The following is a 10,630-nucleotide window of genomic DNA, read 5'->3' as shown; positions in this document are numbered from 1 at the left end:
AGGGTTTTGTGTCATCATTCTGTTGTGATAGGGTGGAGTGGAAGGGGGGGAATAGGCCAGGAAGCATAAATGAGACGCCAAGACAGAGGTTGCGATAACGTGACTTTTATTTAACGTACACCAGAAAGTAGACACCAGAAAGTAGACACCAGAAAGTAGACACCAGAAAGCAAACACCAGAAAGCAGTGTCTGATGACACATGAAAAGAAAAGAAAACATAATATAAGTACATGGCATAACAAGTAAAACGCACCATTCATACCAATGCATCCTAACCATACATACATTCCACAATAAACCTATGAATGTATGACTGTATCATTTGTCAAGATAATCATGACAAATATAGACAAGTAACAATACAGCCAAAATCCTGCAGACACAGCATTCTCTGAAAGAGAATCCACAGTGAGTTAAACAACTCCACAACAGCTAATGTCAAGGGAAGTAACCAACATCTTCCCTTAGGCCTAAGCCTTGCATTGGAAAATGCTCTACATAAATTAACCAACTGCATGAACCGCAACTGCAAAATAATTGTTATTATTAAGTATGTTCATCGCCATGAAGACACATCTTCATCGAGTTGGTTTAAACTGTTTTATTCAACGTTTGTGCATTATTTACAAAAAACGCATATTGAGTAAACAACAACAAGCATAATGCTTATAGTGGTGTTTACAGTTTTCTAGAAAATTACATATAAATGGCGGCTATTGTACAGTTTAAATGAAAAGCAAGCAAACATGAAAGGAAAATTGAATGAAAATTGTACATCAAAACAAAAATCCGTTTAAGAATACATAAAAAAATATTTATGGTGTTAGCGAGTAAGAGATAGGGAGGGAGAGAGGGAGAGAGAGAGAGAGAGAAAGAGAGAGAGAGAGAGAGAGAGAGAGAGAGAGAGAGAGAGAGAGAGAGAGAGAGAGAGAGAGAGAGAGAGACGAGTAGACGTATCGATTTTGCTTTCACTTTACATGTTTATCTGTTCGAAACGGCCGGACTGTCCAATAAATTCCTGCACTGTTAAAAAGATTTTTTTGTTAATTTTTGTTTGCAAGGAGGGGTTTCCATGAAGTAGAATATCTGTGTGTATGAGGTTGTTGGTTAGTTTGTTGATTGTGTTGTTTCTTGCAGCTAAGTGTAAACGGCATTCTAGTAAGAAGTGTGTTGCAGTTTCTGTTCCATCACCACAGTCGCATACGCTGTTTTCCGCAAGGTGTCGCTCAAGTAAGTCTTTCTTTAGATCACTAATATTAAGTCTCATTTTTGTGTGGATTATTTGTGTTTGTCGACTGCCACTGTAGAAGTAAACGGGAATTTGTGTGTCGTCTTTTGTTAAGTAATGTTTAAATTCCCCGAGGGAGTCGGTTAACTGTATTTGTTCAGGTAGTTGGTTCCAGAGTACTGTTGTCGAAGGAAAAAAGGATGTTTTGTACGTTTCTGTTCGATGTGGGGGTATACTTCGTTCTAAGGGGCGGCGTCTGTGGTAGGGGTTGTTGGCTGCTACGAGAGGTGGGAGTGCTGCTTGTAGGTATGGGGGGGTCTTGTCGTGAATAATTTTATGGAACATTGTTAGTTTATGACGGTTACGCCTTTCAGATAATGATTGGAGTCCAGATTCTCCGTAAAGCTTAAAGTGACTGGTTCCGCGGACAGCTCCGATGATTGTTCGTATTGCATCTAGGTTTAACTTTTCGAGTTCATCTGTTAGGGTTTTGCTACAGTTGTCCCATATTATGTCGCAATAATCAAAGTGTGGTAGAATGAAGGATTTAAACATAATTTCCAATGATTTTCGACTCAGTCTATATTTGTATGTACGCAAGCAAGCTACAAGAGTTCTGCACTTTGCAACAAGAGATTTTATATGTTCATCCCATTTACAGTTGTTTTGTATTATTATTCCTAAGTGTTTGTGATTTTGAGAACTTTCAAGGATGGTATTGCCAAAGTTTAGATCTGCGATATCAGGGGTTCTTTGTGTACAAAAGTTCACCAATTCAGTTTTTGCATGGTTAAATGCTACCTTCCATGTTTCTGCCCAATTTACAATTTTTTCAAGATCTGAGTTTAAAATTTCGGCACGGATGTTGTGATTGGCTAAAGACAAGTACATGCTAGTGTCGTCAGCAAAAAGCTTAATCGTAGATTCTATATCACGTACAATGTCGTTTACATAAATTAGGAAGAGCAAGGGTCCAAGCACTGAACCTTGAGGAACTCCCGCTACTACTGGAAGATAAGTTGATTTACTGCCTTTTAATACAACTGCTTGCTTTCGATCTGTTAGGTAGTCTGTAAACCAGTTTAATAATGGCCCGTTAATTCCAGCGGCTTCGAGTTTATGCAATAAGCCCCTGTGCCAAACTCTATCGAATGCTTTGGATATATCAAAGAAGATTGCTTGGGTAGTTATTCTATTATCGAGTGATTTGCATATGTCATTGTATATTGTAAGAAGCTGGTAAACAGTTGAGTCACCAGGGATGAAACCGGACTGCGATATTGTTTTGCTTTAAGTAGTCAAAGACATGAATTTGTATACATTTCTCGAGTGTTTTGCCAACACAGCTTAGGAGGGAGATTGGACGATAATTACTACATGTATCTTTGTTTCCCTTTTTATTAACTGGTGAAACGTGGGCTATTTTCCAAACTGACGGAAAAATTCCTTCACATAAAGACCGATTAAACAGTGCAGTTAGGCTGTCACAAATCACTTCGCAGCTCTCAATTAAAATTCTATTGTGGATTTCGTCTGGACCGACTGCTTTTGTTTTGTCTAGTTTGTTAATCGTATTTATAACTTCTTCGACTGAAAGTGTGAGAGTGTTTATTCTGCAAGGAAGCCTTGGTACTTCAGGAATGTCTGACATATCGTCTTCGACAATGGACTGTTGGATAAAGAAGTCGTTGAACAAGTTTGCTTTTTCTAGGTTAGTATAGTAGGTTGCTCCGTTTGACGTCAAAGGAGGAATTTCGTTGGGGTTTGATCCTTTCTTTGATAAGAATGATTTAACTAGTTTCCACCAATTTTTAGTACCAAAGTTATCTCCACTGGATACTTTTTTGTCTAGTTCTTTTATATATTCTAATTTCCGATTACGAATTGTGTCAGTATAATTATTGCGAGTCATACGAAAGTGTTCCCAGGCCTCAGGTGTGTTTAGACGCACTGCTGTATCGTGGACTGATCTTTTTTTGTCGCGTAGTTTTATAATTTCCTCTGCCATCCATGGTGCGTCTTGATCGCGAACAGTTATTGTCTTTACTGGCATACATAGTCTTGCGACGCTTAACAGCTTTTCGGAAAATGACCTGGCAGCTTCGTTGACAGTGTGTAGCGTTGCAATGCTCATCCAGTCGATTTTCCTCAGTTCGATAAGGAATTTTTCTTTGTTTAATTTGGAATAGTTAAATATTGTTCTTTTAGATGCAGGAGATTTATGTATGTGTTTCTTAATTGTCGCACATGGCACAGAATGGTCGCTACAAATAGGGGGTAGAACGTTAATGCTTTGCACGATGTCTACACTCGAGGTAAGAATAAGGTCAATGCATGACGATGTTGTTTCTGTAACGCGGGTCGGAAGTGTAACTAGTTGTTGTAGACTGTTTAAAGTGATAATATCAAGAAGATGCTGCGACGGGTTGTTTGTAAAATCTGAATTGAAATCACCAAGAATAATAAACATATGCTCTGAAGCGGCGACATTTTTAATTGACTGATCAATGAGTTTCCAGTATTCTACATTAGAGTTAGGCGGCCTATAAAATGTACCTATTAAGGCCGCCTAGCTCTAATGTAGAATACTGGAAACTCATTGATCAGTCAATTAAAATGTACCTATTAAGGATTCGGCTAGCGACAGCCGCTGCGAGAGGTCACGGTTTTTTTGCTCGATCCGCAACACGCTGAATCAGATACCGGTGTTTTCGTTTATGTGCGCTCTCCCGTTACGGAAAATGGAAGCGGTACTGCCGGTCTTTCTAAGAAAGAGAGATGTAGTTCGCAGTGAGGAGGACGTGGTAACAGGTTTGGAATTGTGTGTGGCAGCAGAGAGGACCGCTGGTCGGGGCTCCATTACAGGTGCTCAGGACATCCGTGGCTTATGGCGGATATACCCAACTACGCAAGCAGCCAGAAATGAGTTGCTCATCAAAGGTATGAATGTTCGCAACCGTACCTTGCAAGTGTCTCACACTAACCCCTTCATTCTGCGTGATGATTCTGGAACCGAAGAGCCGTCAACAAAACTGTGGGTATCAGATATTCCCATTTCAGTAGCAAACAGTGAAATTGAACACTCTATCGTGAAGACTGGCTGTGAACTAATATCGGCCATAAAACTTGAGTGTTACAGAGACAAAGACAACAAGCTAACAGACAGGGAGAAGGTTCGTTTTCATAACCGTCCCCAAAACACCCCTTGCTGGGTTTCAGGCAAAGATCTACCATAGGGAACAGAAGACATTGAGAAAAGACATTGTATGTTCAAAATGCCTGCAGACCAACCACCATGTCTCTGTGTGTAAAAATGATGTGGTGTGCCTTACTTGCAAGTTGGCGGGGCATAAGCGTGGGGACAGTGTCTGTGCTTTCTCCGGAAACAACACAGTGCAGAACATGACAGGACAAGACAGAGACAAACAGACGAACGCACTGACGAACGCACTGACGGTAGTGGAGGCTCAGTCTTCCATTGACACTAGTGCAGCCACACATGACAGCGCGCTGCACGTGCCAAGCGTTAGCAAAACTGACAAAGACGAACATGGTACAGACAAAACAAAGGGGAAGGGAGGTGGAGGTAAACAGGTGTTGTCAAGAGGGAGAAAAGAGCAGAAAACACCAGTCGACAGAAGACAGCTCACCCTATCCATGAGTATGCCACGCGTGGAGCACGGGAGACAGCGATCAACAACACCTAAGCGTCGCCTTTCTGGAGAGAAGGACCGCTCACCCGTGGACAAGTTTCCAAGGCGTGATAAAACAGACAGTGACAACGGAGAAGAACAGGGGGAGGGAGAGGGATGCCGGTAGAAGGTGAAGGAGAGGTACCTGATGAAAGAGAGGTGGGGATAACGGGTTGTCAGTGTCAGGACTTGGATTTCGATTTTAGACTGGATTACGGACGAGCCCTTTGATCACGATTTTGGTATTTAGTCTGTGTAGATTTGATATGACTACGTTCACTACCAACGTATCATGCCCTAATGGCGAGTAAACTGCATATAATTATGTTCGTTGAATTGTAGAGGACTGAGAAACAAATGGAAAAGAACAACGTTGTTTAAATTTTTGAGAGAAAAAAAGTTTGATATTATTTGTTTGCAAGAAACACATAAGTTGTAAAGATGTAATATTGTGGGAAAAACAATGGGGAGGGGAAGTATTTGCACAAGCTGGAACATGTTACAGTAAGGGTGAGGTCATTTTGACGTCAAAACATTTTGATGGAAAAATTGAATTAGTAAAAAAACAAGAACGGGTTGTTGTTATCTCTGTAGAATACAGAAAACAGTGCATTAATATTATAAATGTGTATGCTCCAAATGAATCAAATGAGAAAATGGCATTTTTCCGTTCTATTAGAAATATTGTGGATGAACTTGAAACCGACCAGTTTATCTTATGTGGTGATTTTAACTGTGTGGTCAACAATGAACTTGACATTATTTCTGGCCGGCCTCATAGTAACAGAGAAATTGAAGTTTTCACAGATTTAACCAATACCTTAACTGACATATGGAGATACTTTCATGATGATGAAAAAGATTATACCTGGAACAGATTTAACCCCTTTGTTGCCAGGCGTCTTGATTATTGTTTTGTATCTAGAGGAGTGTTGTTATCGTGTGTATCAGCCGATCATATTTGTGTTCCAAGTTCAGATCACAAAGCTGTTGTTGTCGAAATGAATGACAAGGATTTTATTAGAGGTCCAGGTTACTGGCGGTTCAACAACAGTTATTTGAAAAATCAACATTTTCTGGAACAAATGAATTCACTTCTGGATGTTTTGGTTGAAGAAGCCGAGAATGATGCCTCAGCAATAAACAGATGGGAATTGGCAAAAGTACAGATAAGAAATTTCTGCATTGAATTTGGTAAAAAACAGTCGTGTAATAGGAAAAATGAAGAAATCAGGTTACAAACCCGCCTAAGAGAACTGGAAAGATTATTGATTAATAATATTGAACATAATGGGTTGCAAACAGAATTATTAAAATTGAAACAAAAGTTAGAATTATTAGAACTAGAAAAAGCAAGGGGTGCACATGTTAGAGCTAGGGTGAAGTGGATAGAAGAGGGGGGAAAAACACAACATTTTTTTGTAACTTAGAAAAAAGACAAAAGAAGAAAAACATTGTCACGCCTCAGCACTTTAGCGGGTGATACAATAACCGACCAGAAATTGATTTTACAAGAACAAAAAGAATATTATACACTTTTGTATAGTCTGAAAACTGATTCTGAAAATACGGTAAAAGATAGTTTGGATTTTTTGTCCCAAGAATTTGTTCCACGCCTTAGTGAAGAACAGTCACGTTTATGTGAGGGGTTAGTAAATCCCGCAGAAGCAGCCGACGCTCTGTGTAGCATGAAAAATGGCTCGGCCCCCGGGGTTGATGGAATTTCTATTGATTTCATGAAAGTATTTTGGAGCAAGATAAGCAGATTGCTTGTTGATTCATTTAATGAATCATTTGAAAGGGAAGAGTTATCATATACGCAAAATCAAGGGGTGATAATATTGTTGCATAAAGGAAAAGATTTGGATAGAGAACGATTAAGTAATTGGAGACCAATTACTTTAACTAATACTGATTATAAGATTCTAGCTAAAGTTTTGGCAAGAAGAATGGGTTTAGTAATTAATAAACCAATCAGTGTAGATCAGGTTGGTTACCTAAAAGACAGAAATATATCAACAGTGATTAGAACGATTGACGATGCGGTTAATTACTTTAATGTTAGTGGAAAGGCGGGTTATCTGCTTGCCCTGGATTTTAAAAAAGCTTTCGACAGTATATCAAAGTCACTAATGTTTTTGACAGATTTGGATTTGGATCTAGTTTTAAAAAGTGGGTGGAGATTTTGATAAAAGGTACTACAAGCTGTATAAATCATGGAGGTTGGTTATCGAAGAGTTTTAACCCAGCAAACAATTTTACGTTGTATTCACGTTATATTCACGTTGGGTTACGTTGGGTTTACGTTGCGTTTCAACGTTTTTTTACGTAGATTTGTATGGACGAAATCACGTGGGAATAACGTTGGAAAACAACGTTGCATTTTACGTGACACCAACGTGAATGCAACGTGAATTATTGGTGGAAGTGGATTGTTCGTAAAAACATTACGTGAATTTTACGTTGTCACAACGTGAATTTTTGGTTGTGGTTGTGGTTTGGTTGAAATTGCGTTGCATTTTTACGTAATGTCCACGTGAATGGAACGTAAATTTTAGGTCAAAATTTAGATCAAAAATTACGTGAATTCTACGTTGACACAACGTAAAAGTTGTGTTTTGGTGCATTTTTCCTGATAAAATTGACGTGAATTACACGTCGACACAACGTGAATTTTTGGTTGTGGTTGTGGTTTGGTTTGATTTCGACGTGAATGCAACGTTGAGAGTGAATGTAGGTTTTGGTAAATGTATACACGCACACACACCAACTTTCACACTCAGTCACAGATCATAAGGACTATTACATGTAACACCATAAACTCAAGATACGATCAACAATTTTATTTCATAACAAAAACATGCATATTATGTTGCGGAGAAACTAAAAATGCACGCAGCTTTGCAGGGCAACAGCACAGCATATTCAATCGATTTCATTCTTTGTCCTGGTGGTCTTCTAGCTTCTCCCAGGCAGTCCTCTATGCGCCTCTTTGATGCTGGTCGCTAAACAAAGCAAAGACAGCACATTGATATTAGTGACACCAGAGCCTCCATAATGTCTGGAGTAGAAATACACATCTTTTCAACTTAGGTCACTTTTTAGTAACTTTCCATTGCCTACTATGTCTCTGGCCTACTGCCAACTGAGTGTTGACACTACATGTATTTCTTTTTAATATATGAAATGAAGCATTATGTCCCTTCTTCGAGCCTTGTTGTGTCAGATTTAGGCCGCAAGCCAAGACAACAAAAGACTGTGTGCCAGTGTGTATTCCTTCCATAAGAAATGAAGTATTTCAAACGAAAATTGATCGTTTCAGAACAGTTTGGGGGTATTTTATTTGTATTTGCATCATTAAGACATTTGACCTGGAAGGGAAACTGTCTTTAATCTGTGTACAAGAATTAAATGTTTGTAATTGTCCAAACACAAATAACATCCGTTACTGCTATATATATATATATATATATATATATATATATATATATATATATATATATATATATACGAATCACACACACTCACACACAAACTCACACTAGCGCGTCACCTTATTCCCACTACTATGAGTTATACACAACTACAATAAGCGATAAACGTTTCATATGCTGATCAGGATGCAATGAACTTTGACACGCTCCAATTAAAGCCCATTATAGGGGCCGGTGTCCGTCTCTCTCCTTGAGGATAAAAGGGCTCACAGTCTTTTCAACATTGTTATCAAAATCAAAGTCTTTCGGTAACCTGGAAAGCTCCTCGGAGCTAGTACTGTCTCAATTATCCACCGATCGCCGTAGGTCGAAGTTGAAGACTATCAAGTGTATGCATGTTGTAGAGGTGGAAGGTGCACAGAAAATGGAAGCAATCATTACAATCAAACTTTGTTTCCTGATTCCAAAAACATATAGATATGATATGTTTGGATTAAAAACACGCTCAGAAAGTTAAAACGAAGAGAGGTACAGAAAAGCGTGCTATGCAGCACAGCGAAACCACTACAGCGCTGAACAGGCTCGTCAGTTTCACTCCGTTTTGCACAAGCGGCGGACTACGGTCATTGTGAAAAAATGCATTGCGTTCAGTTTCATTCTGTGAGTTCGACTGAGCTTGACTAAATGTTGTATTTTCGCCTTACGCGACTTGTTTTCTAACCTTCATCTGTCCGACCTCACTTTTTCAGTGAGTTATTTTTTCCCTCTAACATCTGGTTGCCAGACTTCCGTCAACCTCTTGTCAAATGTCACACTGTGATTCTCACGTATCTGATCGCTTCTTTAAGAGCACTTGACAGTGTCCAGTCAATCACTTCTTTCAGACGGGTCATAAAATTGCAAAGGCTCCTGATTGTCCCGCTCCTGTACGCTTCGTTGGGAAAAGTCGAAGAGGCTAGCGGAAAACTTTGGGGGAGGGTCTATGGGGGGGGGGGGGGGGAGGGGATCTTAGATTGAGAGGAGACAGAATGCATGGAACGGAACTTTTATGAATCGTTTTGTAGTTTTTGTGTCTGGGGCATGTAAACAAAACAAAAATGAGCAAAATTCTGAGAGAAAAACGGGAGCTTTATCAAAGCAAATTTGTTTTACAGTTGTGATTATTTAACGACAAGAGGAGACACAATACAATTTTTTATACTTTTGATTTCTAAGGGCTGAAATCAATTACGCAGATATATATATTATAAGTCTACAAAGCCATGACGATGCCAAAATAGCATGATAGCATTTTTGAATATTTCACTAATCAGAGCAGCAGAATTCTAACTTCATTATATAAAATCAATCTAATCAATGAATTTAGTAAGCACTGATCATTAAAAAATCTCACAACTTAAGAACATCATACCTCTGCATAAATTACGCTTATGCAGTATGTTTCTTCCGATTAATGCAAACATTTTTTTTTCGTAGAGCAGGGACCCGGCATTGATACCGTCACCTGAAAATCAGTGGCTGTGTTGTAAGACCTACATTTTGTAATTGACAATGACTTGAAAAGGCACGTGTCCTAAGCATATAGGAAAGGTAATACATGTACACTCAACGGTGTCTTTTGCACACTGCTATCTGACAAATTATTTAGAGCGGTCATCAGAAGCAGGCGACGATAGTCGATCGAGTGATTTATTACCCACGGGGGGTTGAGGCTGCAGACAATTAACTGTGAACTGAGAAGGGGTAAGCGGTGGGGGCGGAGGGGGGTGGGGTGACAGGCATAAAATAATGAAAACTTGTTATGGTCCGACTTTGGGTTTGGTGTGTGTTGGCTACGCTGATGTCTCAAGTAGACTCACGTTCATAAGGGGGTGGGTAAATCAACATGGTCGGCAATTTTATGATCCAGGTCGACAAAAGACAGTCAAGTGTGTAATTAGCCAATCAGTCAGATGACATCAAGGTGTAAAGTTCTGAATTCTTCTCATATCATTCTTCTTGTCAAGCGCTTAGAGCAAGCCTTTTTAACGAAAGTTTTTGATTTAGCGCTATATAAATGTTCTTATTATTATTATTATTATACCACCGTTCCGACCTCATCTCTCGGACAAAAGTTGGACAACCAAGTTTTGGAAGAAATTTTCTTTGAGTGACATCACAGGTTTCTGGAAAGCAAGGATTTGGGACAAAAGAAAGAATAACTGACACTATGACACACACACACACACAAACACACACACAGGCACGAACTCAAACAAACACACTGGCACGTACA

The sequence above is a fragment of the Littorina saxatilis genome, linkage group LG16 (genome assembly GCF_037325665.1).
Source record: "Littorina saxatilis isolate snail1 linkage group LG16, US_GU_Lsax_2.0, whole genome shotgun sequence".
Classification (NCBI taxonomy): Eukaryota; Metazoa; Mollusca; class Gastropoda; order Littorinimorpha; family Littorinidae; genus Littorina; species Littorina saxatilis.
Note: the sequence above shows the minus strand (reverse complement) of the source record.